Below are 20,670 nucleotides of genomic sequence, written 5' to 3' on the forward strand. Positions count from 1 at the left end.
GGTTGGATCCCAGCAGACTGCCCTGGACACACAGCCAGGTGGATACCCCCTGTTCCCCAGGGGACGTTCCTATGACCCCTTGCCCTTGTTTAACGTTTAGGTGATCCTGTGGGACCTGTGCAGAATGCTCCACTGTCCCAGGCCCAGGCCCTGCCCTGCCATGTGCGCTGCACAGACTCATCCTTTGTCCCCAGCCTGCTGCAGCACCTGGTGCACCTTCCCTCTCACAAGCTCACCCAGAAATTCCTGCCTGGCGTGGCTGGCCCTGAGGCATTGGCTGTAGGGGCAGTGGTAACCTCTCCACCTCCTGGGAGCATATTGCAGTTGTGACGGTGTCTGTCTCCCACCGCGTCCTCTCTGGATTGTTTCCCGTCTGCTATCATAAAGTACAGCCCCATGTCCTCCTCCCATGTGCAGTAGTTTTGGGTGTCTTTGTAAACCACAGGCTGGGGGGTGGCTAGAAGGCGCTGCTCGAGTTCTTGGGGTCAGCCTCAGCAAGGAGAGCCAGGCTCCAGTTCTGGCTGTAATGCATTTTCCTGCATCTGAGTATGTGGGTGTTTCTGGCAAAAAAATATTCTGGCTCTGGCAGTGTGGGGTGGATGTGATGGGGGAAGGGGGGGGGAAGAGATGAGTGCCTGTGGTCCCCCCCCCCACACCCCAATGGGTTGCCAGGAGATCACACGCTGCGTGAGATCCATGTGGTACCTTGGTCCCTCTTCTCCCTGAGCACCAGAGAGGAACGGTCTGAATATTTACGGCACTATTTTTTTCCATGGCATATTGCGATGGCCTGCTTCATGGTGTCTTCCCACCTTTTTCTCCCCCTCTCCTGCCCCCCAGTCCTAGAGCCCTGATGGGCTGCAGGCTGGCAGGGTTTGATTAGTTGCTTGTTGCTGCGTTGCAGTGAAGGTTTCGAGCCTGCCTTGAAACAAGGGGCTCCACTAAGACAACCTGCCTCTGTGTTGCTGCTCACCAGCATCCTGGTAAGCGGGCTGCTGTTGCCCTGCTCTTGTGGCTGTTCTTGGAACAGGAGTGCGTCACTGCATCATGCACTCCATTTCACAAACCCACTGCAAATGTGCTTAACGAGTTTACAATGAGCTTGTTGGCAGGGTAACCGGGGGAGAGGTAAACAGACTGCAGGCTCTCCTTTGGGTCAGCCTCTCCTTTCTAAGGGCTGTGGGATTTTTAACGCACTCCACTCACCACGTGAGGAGATGGAGCCATAGCTGTTCTTCCACGGTGGAGGCCCTCTGTGCATTACCCGGTGCTACCCCAGGGCAGCTCAACTGGCCAGCCCACTTAGTGCTCTGGGACTTCCAGGGTGCAAACAATTTGGGTGTGTTGGGGGGAGAAGGGAAACAACTGAAATGAAATTGACTCTTTGGTCAGTCTTTGCTGCAGCCAGCCCCAGCTCTTAGCCAGGTGTTGCCATTAACTCACTTCCCCCACTCCTGTGCAAAACTTTCATCTGCATTTAGTGGTGCTTTTAACCCCGGGCTGGCTGGGGCTGAACCTAGGTGCCACTTTCTTTGGGTCTGGTAATCTGTCCACTTTGCAGTGAGGACACAGGCTAAACCACTGCAGTGCTGCTAGTCCTCCAGTGCCTTCCCACAGTTCCCCCCCACACCCAGAAGGACAGCCAAGTTTCCCCACTGTTGACTGGAAAACATCCTAGAGCGGCTTGGCTGATTGTAGTGCAGAGCCCCCTGGGATGTGCCTCCGGGAGTTCCAGCCACATGCACAGGGGAGTGCAGCAGTATAGGCAGGGCTTTGCAGTGGGGTGCTGCACACCCAGGCTAGGCTGACTGGCTGGGTTAACTCTGCAGTGAAGATGTACCCTTTTGTCCCAGGCACTCTTTTGGAGAGGGCATATTTGCAAATCCAGAGCTGCAGTTGCTTCTCTTTAAGGTGCTGAAGCTATGCCCACAGCTCCTAGGAGCGTCTCTCCCCTTCTCCTCCCCCCCCCCCCCCCCCCCCCGGGTGATAACAGAACTAGAAAGGAAGATGTTTCAAAACCATGTCCTCATATTGCAGCTCTTGTGCCCAACAGTCTCCTGACTGCAATGGTGAGGCCCAGCTGTCAGGCCAGAGGATGGGGTGTGCCTGAGTCCCACCCAGCCCTCCCGGTTCCTTTTGCCTCCGGCACATCCAGATCTGTGGATTGCCCTCAGAGTCCTAGCTGGTCTTTCTGGACCGGGAGGGGTCTCTGAATTGCCCCCTCCCCTTCCTCTCCTCTGCCAGAGGAGTCAGTGTGTGAGAGGAGATTGTCCCTCTCACTTAGTGAGCAAATATTTCATTACAGTGATTGGGAGCCATGGCTGGCTGGGTTGACTAAGGAAACACCCTCAGCAGAGCCTCACACTGCACGTGTCCCTGGGCTCCAGCACAGAGACTGTAGGCAAATGCCCCAGTTTTGTCAAAGTTGTCAGGATGGTCAGGACAGTGTTTAAAAAAGGGACTGTCCTGGCCAAACAGGACATATGGCCACCCTAGTTGAATGAAATAGAATTTTAAAAGCTGATGTGCTCTTGGTCCAAACATCAACACAGCTGCTGATAGGACAGCAGCACTTCTGCTCAGCCCTGTCTGTCAGCAGTTTAAATTACATATACTTTTGCTTTAAGACCTTGTTGCTTTTATATAAAAAAGGCTTTTGTCCGGCATAGTCACTTACAACTCCAGCTTCTCTTGCCCTGTGGGATAGGTGGAGAGGCTGGAGGGAATTCAGAGAGGCACAAAAAGTATCATGAAATTGACTGATGGGGAGAAATTATCAAGGCTGTACAGCTCGACTAAGCGATAGCTAATGGTGGGAGAAATCTGTCTCCAAATATTTGACACATGCAGATAAAAAAGATAGGGTGATCCAAGAAGGGGCATAAATGAGTGAAATAGAGCATAGGAAAACTTGCAGACAGTGAGATCTATTTTACTGTGGAATAGTCTCTCCATGGAAAGGGACAGAAAGCCCCATGGTACGTTTAAACTTAGTTCAGTCTATCCTCCAGGGCTTCGTCTAGAGAGAACAAATTCTGCCTTGGCAGGCAGATGAGCCAAGCTCTTTTCCATCTCTAACTTACACAACCCTCATGGGACTTTGACAAAGGGCCGTCAAGGCAGTCACAGAAACAAATGTAACAGTCTTGCTCATCTGCTGTTCGGGAGAGGGAGAGTCAAGCTTTGGGGTGAGACACCAGATCATGACTGATTAGTACAGTGAATAACCTTTGTTCAGCAGGCCTTACAGTCACAGCCACTCCCCAGGGCTTCTGCAACCAGTACAGCGTATTGCCTGCTGAAATAGCCTCTGTAAGTGGGACTGTAAGTCAGAGGGGAAATGTCACATAAGCCTAGCATTTTCAGACCTGGGTGCCTAGAATTAAGCTCTCAAAATCCCTGTTTACACACTTCAATCAAAGTTTTTTGGTGGGAGGTATTAAGGGGGAATAAAGAAAAAAAACACATGTCCTGAGATTCTCTTGCCAGAAGTATAAGCCTTACTTGAACACTCAGTATCAATATCTACAGCGTGCAACTGAAGGGAATAAAGGTTAAGGTGTCTAATTACACACCAAAAGCATTTAAAATTTATAAAACACGCCAGACACGCCAAGTATCCCTAAATTCCACTGAAGAGGGAGATGCATTTGCCCAGCACTCCTGGTAATTAAGCCACTTTTGTTTAGGTTCCTAAATGAGGATTTAACATCCTAACTTGAAGCTCCAGGTTTGAGCCTGCTGGGCTGTATATGGTATAGAACAATCTGCAGCACTCGCTGTCTTTCTGAGTAACGAGGATGTGTTCGTGTCATGTAACTCCTCCAGCTCTGATCCACTGGAGTACGTCTGCAGCTACAGCTTACAAAGCAAAGCATGCCCTTCCAAGTCACATGGCAAGTGTCTTTCTTCATGGCCTTTTTTCTGGCTGCCTGTGGAGCACCAAGAGCCACTGAGTGTTCACTTCATGTGATCCTCCGCTTTTACAGAGGAGTGTCCTGAGACCAACAATTCTCCTTGAGGATGGCTTTATTTCAGCCTTTTTCTTTCTCCTGCCCTGGGCAAGGGCTTTAGATAAAGGAAAATAGACTTTCTGTATCTCCTTACAAGATAAATTCTATCCCTTCTTGTTGCTGTTACATTTCAGTGCTTGAAAGACTAAACCCCCACAAATGAAAATGTCTGCTTTGAAGAGAAGAGCATGTTAAACACAAGAACAATAATTTTTTAGGTGAACTTGAATTCTCCAGAAGTCAGCAAGAGCCTGTAAGGGGCTGATTGAGTTCAATCATGGCATTATCTGGACCTATCCTCCGGTACACTCCATTAATGCTAGTAGGCAGGCTTTCAAGTTGGAAATATGGGAAGCTGCAGAATGAACGGTAAGAAAAGAATTAGGTGCTGTGATCGAGATCAACAGCTTGTGAGGACATCTTCAAGCAGAATGCGCATCCATCTGCATTATGGTCCTACCCAAGACCAGCACAGTTTGGGCACAGCTTGGGCTGGGCATGAGTCACAAGACTACTAGCTTTAGAACTTCTGAGAGGAGGAACCACAAACAGCAGAGCAGCTGAACAAACTATTCTTACCCTAGAATATCAGGGTTGGAGGGGACCTCAGGAGGTCATCTAGTCCAACCGCCTGCTCAAAGCAGAACCAATCACCAATTTTTGCCCCAGATCCCTAAATGGCCCCCTCAAGGATTGAACTCACAACCCTGGGTTTAGCAGGCCAATGCTCAAACCACTGAGGTATCCCTCCTCTCCTCCTTTTGGAACTAACTCAGACGTGTTCCTTCCAGGGGAGGCAGTTGCTGATTCTGACACTGTCAGTATATGTCCCTCAGGCTTCCCGTTACTGATGCTTTTCAAATTATGCCAGACATGGCTTTTTTGGAAACTCACACTTTACAGGAAGAGGTTTCAGTTGGTAACTGCCTCGGTGTCATCGTCAATTAGCCTGGGAAAGAAAATACTCCATTGTGGAGTTGCCTGGTGTAACCTTTGGAAATGGCCCCTGCCTGCGATGCCCCATGTGGTTTGTGTGTTGGAGCTCTGTGGTCACAAGGCTAGTCAGATTTTGTGCCATCCACGCACAGCAAAAGCAGACTGTGAAAGCTGGGCATTCTTTGCTTGCGTTGGCTCAAAGCAGCTGTTCTAAACCCACACTGACAGCTTTGAGAGTCCTGGCTCCCATTTTACCATAACGAAGGGGATGCAAGAAATGCCGCTTGGAAAGCTGAGCACCTGGCGTAACCCACTGAGAAACCTTCAGAAGACTGAGCCAATTCCACTTAAATTCCCAGACTTGTCTTTTGGAGATGTTGTACAGGTTTCCTCTGAGGATGAGGACTGACCTTGTCCTCGAAGAAAACATGTACAACCACCTTCAAAAGTTGAGACTGGGAATTGAAATATAGAGCAGTCTGGATCACTAGGAAAGCTGGGTGCAAGCAAACCATGTGTTTTAATACAGCCAAATATAGTTACACATCCGGGAACAAAGAATGTGGTCCATACTTACAAGATGGAGGACTCTGTCTTGGGAAGCAGTGACTCTGAAAAAGACTTGGAGGTTGGGGTTGGATAATCAGGTGAACCATGAGCTCCCAGTGCAACCATGTGGCCAAAAGAGCTAATGCGATCCTAGGGTGTATAAACAGGGGAATCTCCAGTAGAAGCAGAGAAGATATTTTTGTCTCTGTATTTGGCACTGGTGCAACCGCTGCTGGAATCCTGTGTCCAGTTGTGGTGTCCACAACTCAAAAAGGATGTTGGTAAATTGGAGAGGGTTCAGAGAAGAGCCAAGAGAACGATTAAAGGATTGGAAACCTGCCTGAGAATGGTAGCCTCAAGGAGTTCAATCTACTTAGCTTAACAAAGAGCAGGTTCGGGGGCTGACTTGTTCAGTTTGTAAGTACCTAGCTGGGGAACAAATATTTGCTAATTAGCTCTTCAACCCAACAGAGAAAGGCATAAGAGCCAGTGGTTGATAGCTGAAGCTAGACAATTTCAGTCTGAAAATAAAGGGTATACTTTTAATGTTCAAACCTGGAGACCTTAGCCTGTTTGAATCCTAGTAGCTTCGCTTGCAAAACAACTGTAACGAGAAAATCCGCCCCTGAAACGGCACATGGTGGATGCTCAGTCCCAGGAATGAGACACAGCAGCACATCATGGAGCCACGCAGAATGGTCTGGTGGCTAGAGCACTGGTCTGGGGCTGTGGAGATGAGGGTCTTTCCTTGGCTTCACCACTGGCCTGTTGGGTGACATTAAACAAGTCACTTTTCCCTTGTGCCTCAGTTTCCCCAACTATAAAAAAGGGTGTACCACCTCTGTAAAGCACTATAAACTACTAACTGTAAAAAGGAGACTGACCTCCTTTGTAAAGCACTTTGAGATGTACTGACTGAAAGTTTACATAAGAGTTAGGTAGTATTAAATTACCTCTTGGGGAGGCCTCCCCAGTTCAGAGGTGTGGCTTCAATCTCTAAATAGTGAATTCTCTTCCCCCAGAGCAAACAGCGTTTTCTTACAGCATCCCATCCTGACAACTGGAGTCTTCAGAACATCACCTTGCAGTAGTAGCTCAGTTCATGAAAGCCTTCAGCTAACACACTCTTCGAACGAGCCATCTGAGCTTGTGAGGGCAGGCTTCCAACCCCCCCAGCTATTCCAATCAATAGAGAGAGACAGCTGGGACCAGCCGCAACAGTGCTTCAGTTGCACTCTGATCAGCAGTGTGTGTGTGTGTCTGCTTTGCACCGAGAATGGCCAGCCCCTTTGCTGGGAGAGCTCCCTAATGGAAGAGAAATGGGAGAGCGCTGAGTACTAGTAATTTAGACATTCACTAACTTGCAGTTCATACTTTTTAGGGGGGAACCAGACACAAACCCCCCCCCCCCCCATTTTCTTTTTTTCTAACCCAACTGTGAGGAGGGGATTCTAAGCTCTGTGAAGGTCAGAATTCTAGCCATAGCCTAACCATTTGCCATTCCCTTTGCCTGGAAAGGGAGACTAGAAATGTCTGCTCCTGGCCCTGGACCAGAGGGATCTCTATCACTCTCTTCCTCCCCACCCCACGCCGACCCAAGCCTCACTGAGACTCCAGGAGAAACCCCATTACGTTAATTCCAGCAGTGCAGACTGGATGTAGTGGGTTTGTCTGTAATCAGTACCATGTGGCTGAGTGCATATTCTTGCCCTGATTCTCATTTGCACTAAGACTCTTTGACACTGCTCCGGTGAATCTAATTGACACCCCCTTGATGACCCAGAGCAGCGGAAAGGGCCCACCGTGCATGTGAGAATCAGGCGTTCCGTTCCTTGGCAGGACCACTCCAGAACCTGGCAGTGATGTACCAGACAACTCCGACAGTTTATCTAGTTTTCCCCAAGAAATTTTGTATTAAAATGCTGTTTTAAAGTTTCTTTTGGGGGACCCTCCATGGTCTGTCTTCACTGTAACTCTGTGGTGCATGAACATGGCCATCTAGGGGAGCTGGACGTGGCTCCAGCTGCTCTCTCAGACCAGCAAAGGGTCACTAGCAAGTGGCATGATGTGCTGCTGTGTCTCATTCCTGGGACTGAGCATCCTTTGATAGCAAGGGTCTGATAGAGCCTGACCGCCTCAGCTTCTGATTGCCTGAGATGATGGTGTGTTGCACTGGAGCTATATCACCAGACCAGCATTTAAGTACAAGGGATTTCCCAGAAGGCTTTTAGTTAGAGAGGAGAATAAGGGGCTGGCAATATGGGGTATCTTCCCAATTATACTGGTAAAGTTAAACTGCTGTAGTTATACCAGTAGAACACCCCATGTTGACACTCTTGGTACAAGTTCTTTTTTTCAATTTAGCTTAAATCACTTCCAATGTGGTATAAACTAACTGAAAAAGGGTCCTTAATAAAAAGGCCATGAGTAAAAGTGTTCACATGCAGAGTCATATATAATATAAACTCTAGCAGTTTAAATTCACACCTATCTTCTACCAGTACGACTCCCCCATGTAGACAAGTCCTGAGAGGACAATATCCAGAATATTCTGTGTTGCTTTCATGGTCCCAAATTCTTTGTTGTATGAAGATGTATGTATAATCTAATCGCCTTCTATGATGAGATTACTGGTTCTGTGGATGAAGGGAAAGCAGTGGATGTATTGTTTCTTGACTTTAGCAAAGCTTTTGGCACGGTCTCCCACAGTATTCTTGTCAGCAAGTTAAGGAAGTATGGGCTGGATGAATGCACCATAAGGTGGGTAGAAAGTTGGCTAGATTGTCGGGCTCAACGGGTAGTGATCAATGGTTCCATGTCTAGTTGGCAGCCGGTGTCAAGTGGAGTGCCCCAGGGGTCGGTCCTGGGGCCGGTTTTGTTCAATATCTTCATAAATGATGTGGAGGATGGTGTGGATTGCACTCTCAGCAAATTTGCGGATGATACTAAACTGGGAGGAGTGGTAGATACGCTGGAGGGGAGGGATAGGATACAGAAGGACCTAGACAAATTGGAGGATTGGGCCAAAAGAAATCTGATGAGGTTCAATAAGGATAAGTGCAGGGTCCTGCACTTAGGACGGAAGAACCCAATGCACCGCTACAGACTAGGGACCGAATGGCTCGGCAGCAGTTCTGCGGAAAAGGACCTAGGGGTGACAGTGGACGAGAAGCTGGATATGAGCCAGCAGTGTGCCCTTGTTGCCAAGAAGGCCAATGGCATTTTGGGCTGTATAAGTAGGGGCATAGCGAGCAGATCGAGGGACGTGATCGTCCCCCTCTATTCGACATTGGTGAGGCCTCATCTGGAGTACTGTGTCCAGTTTTGGGCCCCACACTACAAGAAGGATGTGGATAAATTGGAGAGAGTCCAACGAAGGGCAACAAAAATGATTAGGGGTCTGGAACACATGACTTCTGAGGAGAGGCTGAGGGAACTGGGATTGTTTAGTCTGCAGAAGAGAAGAATGAGGGGAGATTTGATAGCTGCTTTCAACTACCTGAGAGGTAGTTCAAGAGAGGATGGCTCTAGACTATTCTCAGTGGTGGAAGAGGACAGGACAAGGAGTAATGGTCTCAAGTTGCAGTGGGGGAGGTTCAGGTTGGATATTAGGAAAAACTTTTTCACTAGGAGGGTGGTGAAACACTGGAATGCGTTACCTAGGGAGGTGGTGGAATCTCCTTCCTTAGAAGTTTTTAAGGTCAGGCTTGACAAAGCCCTGGCTGGGATGATTTAATTGGGTATGGGTCCTGCTTTTGAGCAGGGGGTTGGACTAGATGACCTCCTGAGGTCCCTTCCAACCCTGATATTCTATGATTCTATGATTAAGACCAGATTGTCTGACACAGGTTTATGCTGATGTCTAACCAGACAAGAATGTGTGCTGTGCTGGTGACGGGCATCGTTCTTTGATTGCTCTTATCGATGAGCTCATGCTTGTTCATATCTATTCCAATTAGGTGTGTGCGTGCCGGTTGCACAGTTTGTCGGAAGGTTTTTCCCTAGCAGCACCCGTCGGGTTGGCTCTGGAGCCCTCTGGAGTCGCGCCTTTATGGCGCCGCATATAGGGCCCTGCCAACCCACCACCTCTCCAGTTCCTTCTTACCATCAGTTGCAGTTGTCGGAGCGTTTCATCTCTAGTCTTCAATGAGTGATCCTCCTAGCATATTTTCTGTAAATAGTTACAGATCGTTTAAAAAATTGTTGTAGGTAGTTAGACATCTGGACCTGGGGTACTGGGGAGTGTTTCCCTCCCCCACTTCCCTGTCCCTCTCCCAGGCCCAGGGCATGCCTGGGACCCAGGGGTTTAAGCCATGCGGGGTTTGCTAGAAGCCTGTGCCCAAGGGTGACTCGTCTTGTCTAAAGTGCTTGGGGGAGTCCCATCAAGCAGATCTTGCACCTGTCTGTAGGACCTTTCGCACCCACACGAAGTAAGAGAGGGTTCACAGACTAAAGTTGCTGTTAATGGAAGCAGATCTCCACCCTGAGTCTGAGTCGAGCCCCATGGATATAGTGTTGGGCTCCTCCATGGCGGTGCACAGCACGCTGGCTTCGGTCCAGGAGGTGCTGAGGAAGGACTCTGGGGTCAGAGACCCTCGGCACTGGCACTCCCTAGCGCAGAGCACGGGATGGGATCAATATCAGCACCACTCAGTCTTCTGTCCCGAAGTAGTAGTACAGGAACATTGATAGAGGGCGCTCCCCTTCCCGTGCACAGGAACGTGAACCCAACGGAGGTGAACCCCACCTCCCCTCCAGTCAGCAGCCAGCACTGTTGACTCCGGGCCCACGGGAGTGACCATTGAGTCCGGTGCCACCGGAGGAGACCTAGGTGGAGGATTTGGACCTCCCATCCACACCCAAGACTTATGAGGCGGCGCGGGACCTGATAACATTGATAGTGGCAGAGCACCGGTCCAGAGGCCACTGGTGAAGTCCAGGGGGCAAGCCAGCTATGGCTCGGCAATGATCTACATCGCCCCAGCACCGATCCCCAGCAATGACAGGCATGGCACCGTCATGGTCCCCGCATGCGGACTCATCAGAATCTGCATTGGACACTGATTCATGTGTCCCGGAGAAGCCGACACTGTAGCCACTGGCACTCCCAGTCAGCAGGAATGACCCAAACTTTCCACTCAGTACCATGGCCACCACGATGGCAGGTACCAGCTCAGATGCCAATCCAGTGGCCCTTCTGGACCCTGTGGGCTTACCACCAGTCCCAGGGGTCTGCCTCGGTACGCTCCTTTTCAGTCACGTCTGAGAGAAGGACTGCATTTGGTGCCAAGGATTTCTCCTGGGCATCAGTCACCGCTACTGCTGCCAGCGCCATGATTGGTACCACGCCCGGCACCGATGACAGGCCTGGCACCACGGCTACACTCAGTACCATGGACGATGCTGCCGTTGCAGCCGGTACCAGGGCCGGCACCGAAGTGAACTTGGACTTGGGGACAGAGTTGCAGCGTTTTGAGGAACTTGATGGGCAGGCGGAGCATTCCCATATTCCAGGCTCCTTCTCCTCATCTCCAGATGAGGCAGTGGCAGGAACATCCTTGGGGCCTCCCCTTCCCAACAGGAGAGCCCACCTTGAACTTCTGAGGTGGGTCGTTCAGAACCTTGGGGTATAGATGGAGGGGGTCACCAAGGTGTCAGACCCAATGGTAGACATTTTATCTCTGGCAGGACCCACCAGGGTGGCCCTTCCCCGGATAAAGACCATTCAGGAGAACATACAAGCCCTGTGACAAACACCATCCTCTCTGGCTCCTTCAGCTAAGGGAGTTGAGAAAAAGTACTTTGTGCCCTCCAAGGGCTATGAATACTTGTTTACCCACCTTCCGCTGGACTCATTGGTAATGGCAGCTGTTAATGGGCGGGAAAGGCAAGGGCCTACCCCTCAAGCTAAGGATGCAAAGAAGCTGGACCTCTTCGGGAGGAAAACCACGAGTTTTCAAAGATAATGGCCAATGGCTCTGCAATCAGATCAGCCAATTCCCTCAGCACCCTTGGATGCATTAGATCTGGACTCATGGACTTGTGCATGTCCAGCTTTTCTAAATAGTCCTTAACCTGTTCTTTCACCACTGAAGGCTGCTCACCTCCTCCCCATACTGTGTTGCTCAGAACAGCAGTCTGGGAGCTGACCTTGTCTGTGAAGACTGAGGCAAAAAAAGCCTTAGTACTTCAGCTTTTTCCACATCATCTGTCACTAGGTTGCCTCCCCCATTCAGTAAGGGTCCCACACTTTCCCTGGCCACTTTCTTGTTGCTAACATACCTGTAGAAACCCTTCTTGTTATCCTTCACATCCCTTGCTAGGTGCAACTCCAGTTGTGTTTGGCCTTCCTGATTAGTGTCTAGTCCCACTGGAATCGGGAAGTTGATGAGAAGATAATTCCTTAGGACAGAGATATGTAGAGTTCATGGGGAGAGCTTGCAGATGGGCTGCATTTTTCTGTTTTAGCCTGTTGCCACCTCTGAGTCTGTTGAATCTGCAGTGAAGGCTGTGATGTTAGGCAGAGCTGCAATCTCTTCCCTGCACTGTTCATCAGTCTGTACTTCCTGTTCTCAGTCAGCGTGACTAATCGCTCCCCTTTGGTTCCAGGCAAAGGCTCTGTCTTCACCAACCCAGCAAGCTCTCAGATTGTTTGCTCCCTGAATTAGCTTAATAGATGTCCTGCTGCTCTGGGATTTCTCAGGTGAAAGACTACAAAGGGAAGAAGAAATGTTTACATAAAGGACTGGACAAACAGTTCCCAATCCATGCAGCTCCTGGGTCTTGGATGAAGACCTGGGAATGTTTTCCAGAGACATTCTTTTTTCTTCTCTGAACAAATCTAGATTGGGTCAGGAGGAAATTAACACACAACAAGAGCACCTCAAATTTGTGCTGGATGCACCTTCACCTGGCAGTCTGTGCTAAGGACGCTTTGTGCACAGTAAAAACGAGTCATCCTTGTGGCACCTTAGAGACTAAAATTTATTTGGGCATAAGCTTTCGTGGGCTAAAACCCACTTCATCAGATGCATGGAGTGGAAAATTCAGTAGGGAGGTATAAATACACAGCATATGAAAAGATGGGAGTTGCCTTACCAAGTGTAGGGGGGGTCAGTGCTAACGAGCCAATTCAATTAAGGTGGAAGTGGGCTATTCTCTACAGTTGACAAGAAGGGGTGGAAATCACTTTTGTAGTGCTAATGAGGCCAATATAATCAAGGTGGCCCATTTCAGACAGTTGACAAGAAGGTGTGAGTATCAGCAGGGGGAAATTACCTTTTGTAGTGACCCATCCACTCCCAGTCTTTATTCAGACCTAGTTTGATGGTGTCCAGTTTGCAAATTAATTCCAGTTCTGCAGTTTGTCATTGGAGTCTGTTTTTGAAGTTTTTTTGGTTGAAGAATTGCCACTTTTAAGTCAGTTATTGAGTGTCCAGGGAGATTGAAGTGCTCTCCTACTGGTTTTTGAATGTTCTAATTCTTGATGTCAGATTTGTGTCCATTTATTCTTTCACATAGAGACTGTCTGGTTTGGCCAATGTACATAGCAGAGGAGCATTGCTGGCACATGATGGCATATATCACATTGGTAAATGTGCACGTGAACGAGCCCCTGATGGTGTGGCTGAGGTGGTTAGGTCCTATGATGGTATCCCTTGAATAGATATGCAGACAGAGTTGGCACCGGGGTTTGTTGCAGGGTTTGATGCCTGGGTTAGTTTTTTTGTTGTGTGGTGTGTAGTTGCTGGTGACTACTTGCTTCAGGTTGAGGGGCTGTCTAGAAGCGAGGACTGGCCTGTCTCCCAAGATCTGTGAGAGTGAGGGATTGTCCTTCAGGATAGGTTGTAGATCCTTGATGATGCACTGGAGAGGTTTTAGTTGGGGGCTGTAGGCGATGGCTAGTGGCATTCTGTTACTTTGTTGGGCCTGTCCTATAGTAGGTGACTTCTGGGTACCCTTCTGGCTCTGTCAGTATTTCTCTTCACTTCCCTAGGTGGGTATTGTAGTTTTAAGAACGCTTGATAGAGATCCTGTAGGTGTAGGTGTTTGCCTCTGTCTGAGGGATTGGAGCAAATGCGGTTGTATCTTAGAGCTTGGTTGTAGGCAATGGATCGTGTGATGTGGTCTGGATGAAAGCTGGAGGCATGTAGGTAAGTATAGTGGTCAGTACGTTTCTGGTATAGGGTGGTGTTTTGTGACCATTGCTTATTTGCACTATAGTGTCTAGGAAGTGGATCTCTTGTGTGGACTGGTCCAGGCTGAGGTTGATGGTGGGGTGGAAATTGTTAAAATTGTGCACAGTGTTTATTTACAGCAGCTCCATCTGGGCTTTCACTTTAAAGCTGACACTGTCAAGTTGCGTACATGGAAGCGACAATGACAAATGAAAATCCCAACTGGTGGAACCAAATTAGGTAGGGTTGACCGACTCTCCTCCCAGACGCAGAACACTCCAGAGACCCAGGGAAAGCCATAATACAATACCAGGCTCAGCCTTGCAGCTGGGAATAGTAGGTCTTCAAAAAGTTTGCAGATTTCTTTGAGTCCATTTCCTTTTGTCTGAGCAGTGAAATGGAGTTCATGTGCAAACATGGTATGTCCTGCAAAGAATTTCTCTCTTGGGTCTTTGGAAAGTACATGCTAATGGGAGCAGACACATGCTCTCTTTTCTCTCAATTGTTAGCAGATGCTGGTGTGTATGTACCTAAGAGGAAAGATGAGCTAGTGGTTAGGGCAGTGAGAACCAGATTCAATTTGTCCCTTAATCTTCTCTGGGGAAAACAGCACAGGAACAAATACCTTCAAGGTTCTGAGGTGCTCAGATACTACAGTGATAGGGTCCAGACAAGAACCTAGTGTTGATTTGAATGTAGTTTTGATACTAGAAACACTGAGCTCTAATTTCAGCCTGTGATAAGAGATGGATGAGAACTAACAGGGCTCTTCCCTCTTCAGCATTAGGGTCTGAACCTAGGATTGGGTTTAACTCTCAGTCAGGATATATGGAGAGATGGTTTCTATGCTTGAGGGTCTATGCACAGATCTTCAGAAGTAGCACTATATACCCTGCCACTTCATTCTTCAAAACGAACACCGCTACAAATTTGACCAAGCAGCAGTAACAAACGAGTTCAAGCATACTCCACTGCTGGCAAGGGAGAGCTCAGAGGGAGTTCTGAGAATAAAGTTGACTCTGTTGCAAAATCTGCTTTTTCTAGATATCTGCAGTTCGGTTTTCTGAACTAGCACTTCTGCGTTAGAACCAGGAACGGACCCTATTTAAAAACACTGCATTGAGAATCTGAATAAGAAGAAAGAATAAGAGTTATTGACCTGGCTTCCTATGCAGCCACCTTGGAATCTAGCAAACTGAAGGCGGCCTTTTGCCAACAACACTGGCCAAGAGCACTTCATTCTGTTGGTAGATTGTCCCCTTCTTACATAGCGCTTGAGAGCTCCTGCTGTCTGCACAGACTCTGGGACCCTAGGGCATTGCCTCTGGAGGAAAGCAGACTCCCAAAGAGATTCTTCTTGCTATTGTGGGAAATTAACCACCAATATTCCTTGGGTTTTCTAGCCCAGTACCTCAGAGCTTGTTGCTATAGGAAAGACTGCATCCCACACATGCTATCCATATCCAGGAGGATCAGCCCCGCTTGGAGTCAAAATTGGAAGGAAGCATGGCAGGTGTAGCAAGGTAGTATTTGATGCTTCCAGTATTTGATTTAAGAAGGGAAATGGCTCCAACTCACTATCTGGAGGATTAGGCCAAAAGAAATCTGAGGTTCAACAAGGACAAGTGCAGAGTCCTGCACTTAGGACGGAAGAATTCCATGCACCGCTACAGGCTGGGGACCGACTGGCTAATTAGCACTTCTGCAGAAAAGGACCTGGGGATTACAGTGGATGAGAAGCTGGATATGAGTCAGCAGTGTGCCCTTGTTGCCAAGAAGACTAATGGCATATTGGGCTGCATTAGTAGGAGCACAGCCAGCAGATCGAGGGAAGTGATAGTTCCCCTCTATTCGGCACTGGTGAGGCCACATCTGGAGTATTGCGTCCAGTTTTGGGCCCCCTGTTACGGAAAGGATGTCGACAAATTGGAGAGAGTCCAGTGGAGGGCAATGAAAATGATCAGGGGCTGGGGCACCTGACTTACAAGGAACTGGGCTTGTTAAATCTGCAGAAGAGAAGAGTAAGGGGGGATTTGAAATCCGCCTTCAACTACCTGAAGGGGGGTTCCAAAGAGGATGGAGCTCGGCCATTCTCAGTGGTGTTTGATGACAGAACAAGGAGCAATGGTCTCAAGTTGCAGTGGGGGAGGTCTAGATTGGATATTAGGAAACACTGTTTCACTAGGAGGGTGATGAGGCATTGAAATGAGTTACCTAGGGAGGTGGTGGAGTCTCTATCCTTAAAGGTTTTTAAGGCCCAGCTTGACAAAGCCCTGGCTGGGATGATTTAGTTGGTGTTGGTCCTGCTTTGAGCAGGGGATTGGACTAGATGACCTCCTGAGGTCTCTTCCAACCCTAATCTTCTATGATTCTGTGATGCCCTAGTATATTGCGGTGCCAACAGGGCTCGCATCCTGGCACATGGCAGGAGCATGGCACACATTGACTGCCTCCCAAGGACTGATCTGCTAGGTGGTGCCCAGCTGAGAGTCTGGAAACTTGCAGGAGCCCATAGCTGCGTTTAGTGGGAATCATAGAATATCAGGGTTGGAAGGGACCTCAGAAGGTCATCTAGTCCAACCCCCTGCTCAAAGCAGGACCAATCCCCAATTAAATCATCCCAGCCAGGGCTTTGTCAAGCCTGACCTTAAAAACTTATCTAGTAGATAAGTATCTAATAGAGCAACTGCAGCTGCCTGGGTCTTCAGTGCAGTGATGCTTCCTGATGGTATTTCCGACCCCAGCACATAATGCAGCTGCCGATGCCTCAGATGATGATGGAGAGTTGCACTTGTCCGTAGACACAACCTCCGTATTCAGGCTGAGGATAGCTGAGGTAGTTGAGAGTTCTAGACTGTATGCGCTGTTCCTGTTCACTGTGTGGAGCTGTCATGTCACTGCTGGGATTCCTGGCTTAATCTGATTTCAAAACCATAATACGGTGTGGGTGGGTGGGGAGAGAGTCAATTTACAGGTCAAATTATTCATCAACACTTGTATTAAGTGCCAGATTTGTGCATTTTGCTCCTGTATGGACACAGGGTGGGATCTAACAGTGTTAAGAGCGCAGGTCCCACTGGTTTCCAACAGGACTCATGCTCCAAACTCCTGTGGACACTTTGAAGATCCCCCCACAGCCCCTATCCCAGAGAAGTGACAGTCTTGGCTATGAAGTCCAGGGGGAGAGACGGAAGGTATTATGCAGGACACGAGCCCATAACCATAGACTGAATTGGATAACAACACAGCCGCAAAGACATTAACTAGCTGGGTGGTGGTAGCTCCTGGTGGGTATTAAGCTGGTAAGTAAGCTGCCGCCGCCGCCGCCACCATCATCATCATCATTCTGCCCATGTGCTTTCATTTACTCTCCAGCCCTGTATACCTGGTTCTCCTAATAGAGATCTAGAGCTGCTTTCCTTAACTGCTGGCTGAATAACCATTAACTTACTGATAAGAATCCTAGGCATGTTTGTATAGCACTGGGAAATCTCTATAGAAACAAGCTACTGCTACCAGGCTTCTGAGGCTCAGTCCGTAGTAATTGGCTACTTTCCCCAGGATAGTCATTGTTCCTGCCTTGGATGGCTTCAGTGTCTTCACTTCGTGAAGGAACATCTTAAAGGATGATTTTCACCATGAAGAATGGCTTCTTTGTCAGGCTTGTATTTTTCTCCCACTCCTGCGTGCCCATATGGTGGATCATCTGCGCTGGCCAGGCTCTGAGAGAAGAGGGCTGGCTCTGACGTTATCTCTACCATTTAAGGCTGTGTGTATTTTTGTTTTAAACAAGCAGGAAGTTGGTTATCATAAGATGTGCTTTTCCCTGAGGTGGCATTAGACTATATAATGACGAGCTGATGATGGTCTCATCGGGCTGGAGGAGAAATAGAGCTGTCTGTGTATGTAATGCAAGCATGGCTTGGAAATCGGGGGAGAAGGAAAGAATCTGTCAGGAGCCTCACAGGTATTTTCAGAAAAGGTCCATTTACCATTAATTCATTTCCATGCCCTTTCCAGACAAGCCCTGCAGCTTCACAGCATCAGGTGTGTTCAGTGCAAAAATCAATGCTAATGCAGTATTAAGGGTGAGTTTTTAAACCCCCACAGGTCTGGAAAATTCAACAGCATCACATCTCTAAAATACAGCCTTTCTTACCCATCTGCACAGCTGCAATGCTCAGCCAAGCTCTCATCATGCATCTTGATTATTGCAGCATCCCTCTCTCTGACTTTGATAAATGTAGGCTTTCCCCACTCATATTCAGCCAGAATGCTGCTGTAAAGATCATTTTCCCCCCTTGGTTGCTTTGACCATGGTCTCCTGCCCTTTGCATTCCTCCACTGGCCCCCTATCACGTCAAACAGAAGCTGTTTGTCTTCCCTTTGAAGGCCCTTCAGAGTCAGTCCCCACCCTGCTTATCTTCTCCCCTTTGCTGTCAGTCAGCTCTCATCTTGGATCAGCCCATGATGCCGCCTCCACTGCCCACTGGTTGTTTTCAAACAAGGCCCTTTGTGCTCTTGCCATGCTTACCAATACTCTCTTATTGTTCACTTGTATGCCCCTGTCCGTCTCCATCTCTTGTCACACTTAGTCTGCAAGCCCCTTGGGGCGGGGACCATCTTTTTGTTCTGTGTTTGTGCAGCACCTGGCACAGTGGGGGCTGAGTTCATGGCACTACACAATCCAAATAGCTGTTATGGTTCCCATAACATCTGTATCTCTCTCCAGTTGTGCATACGTGCTATTTTGTCTAGCTCATAACATGTCCATGGGACCTTAGTGCGTGGCAAGCTAGGGTGTGAATCTACAGCATGCTAACTTGCCACGCAGTCATGTCCCGTGTGGACGCTGCTACAGAAGACACGCCCTAAATATCTCTATTCGCTTTGGCTGGGGTGCAGTGGCTTTTAAGACTTTCTCCGGTGGATATCTTGATTTCTGGGAGTGAAAATTCTCCAGCTGCTGTGCTGTGTCAGTGTCACTCACATTGGTCTTTCCTTAGCTTTTTAAAAAATGTGGAACTAAGAGGAGGCAAACTCTGCTCAATTATACTCTGAAATAAACCCTTTCTATTCCTGGCATTACTTCCCCCAGTCCCCGGCGGGGGGTGTGCGCTGGAGGTAGCTCCCCTAGCTGGAGTTTGTTTGTCTAGTGAGCTCACCCCAAGACTCTGCCTGTAACGGGAGGCTTGTGGACTCGCCCCCTCAGTTCCTGTTGTTCTGCTTGTCACTGAGGCTTCACGCTCCCAATTTAGCTTCTTTGAAGTGAAGCAATTGTTGAGGGCGGTGATGCCACCTGTGGAGCTTGGTGGGAGCCGTGGAGTGGGCTGGGCCTGGCTTTGTATTCTCAGTCTTTTAACTTCACCCTAGAGGAGGAATTGGTCACTTCTCTGTTAGTGATTTCTCATGAACAATTTGAGACCAAAAGAGACTGCAAAGCAAGAGGAGTGTTTGTCCCATCAAGTCTGAGACCATCCAGTCGGCCCAAGGAGACTCAGCCAGTGCTGCTTGCTTCTGCGTAGGAGAACCAGCACTTTGAGTCTTGAGTTAGGCACAGCTCCGGGAGCTGCTTGGGATCGGTAGCCTTGCCGAGATAGGTTCCTTCCTGCTGGAGTGGCATGTTGGGCACTGTGCCCACCACCACCGCGCAGAGAAGCACGTAAGAGGGAGTGTCTCCAGACAGAGAACATGATAGGGCTGGGGGCTGGTTGGTTGGGAAGGGTCTGTGATGTTCCAAGAGCCTGATGGTAAAGCAGATCCATTGCACTAATCCTCTTACTTTGTGACCTGATAAGAAGGGATTAGATCTGTGCTTCTGGTGAGCTCAAATGTGGTGGGTGTAGTTGCAAAGCATAAGCAGTTTGGATTTAACAGTGATCTACAAAAGGAGTAACAGGGTTTTTTTGGGGGTGCTTTATGATGTATACAGAGAGCCTGAAAGGAATGTTTGTATTTATTAACTCTTCTCAACCTATGTCCCATTGTGAGCCGTATTTGCAGTTTGTGTTAGGTGGGCTGCATCCACACAATATATATACTGCCTGTATGGCCCTGAAGATGTCACATGAGCCGCAGCTGTGCACTGATTGGGCCACAAGCGGACCGCGGGTTGAGTACCACTGTTCTAGCTTTTTTAGCTTATAAATATTAGGCTTATCAATGTGTTCCCAGGTTTTGCTGGAGGTATACTTGGAGGTCAAGAGAACTGGAGAGGTAGCTTTCTTAAAGCTTGGACGAAGAGGTGGAGCTTGCTGTATCTTTAATCTAGATCTTCTGTACCAGATGTTGCTACTCAGAAGCTGGTTTTATACCATCTCTTTCAAGCTAGAGTTATAAACAAAAATCCCTTCCCCTTTCATTTCCATAGGTGTGGCTTTCTTGGCTCTCATGATCCTATGAGTTCTCTAGGCATCCTAAGGGTATGTCTACACTGCAGTGTAAGCCCAGCATTTGAACTCAGGCTCAAGCCTAGCTCCGCTTCTGTCTACACAAATCACGCTAGCCCAGCATGCAGACCCAGGATCCCAGGACCCCATGGGGTGGAGGGGCCAAGCCTGAGTCAAGCCCGTACCCAGGGTTCAAACCTCTTTCAGCGTAGACACAGCCCTACTAGACTCACACTCTGGGAGTCTGCCAAAAGTATCGACAGGCTCACTTTCTTTGCTCTCCGGACAGTCAGGTTTTCCTATGCTGCATCATGAAGAAAGGGTTAGAGTGGCCACATTTTGGGAAAGCGTTGGGAAGTCTGGGATATGGGTGGTTGGACTAGACTGCATAATGCAGTGTAAATGCTGGAGCCGCAGGCTGGGACCCAGGGTTCAACAATTCCTAATTCCCAGGGTTACAGATGAATGTAGGTGCTCAAGCCCTAGTTTAACAAATCCAGGGTCTGCTAACTCGAGTTCTACTGACCCTTGGCTTATGTTGCAATGTAGACATACCACTAGAGTCCTCTAGTAGAAACAAGGGGGAGGACCTTAATTTCAAATGTG

The 20,670-nt window shown here is 48.6% G+C and overlaps 1 protein-coding gene across 1 annotated transcript in view; it reads left to right on the forward strand.

Moving 5' to 3' along the window:
* GNAI2 (G protein subunit alpha i2) overlaps positions 1–20,670 on the forward strand; it is a 204,038-nt gene that overhangs the window by 125,711 nt on the left and 57,657 nt on the right. The gene's annotated exons all lie outside the window — the stretch shown is intronic.

This window comes from Eretmochelys imbricata, chromosome 7 (assembly GCF_965152235.1).
Source record: "Eretmochelys imbricata isolate rEreImb1 chromosome 7, rEreImb1.hap1, whole genome shotgun sequence".
Lineage (NCBI taxonomy): Eukaryota > Metazoa > Chordata > Testudines > Cheloniidae > Eretmochelys > Eretmochelys imbricata.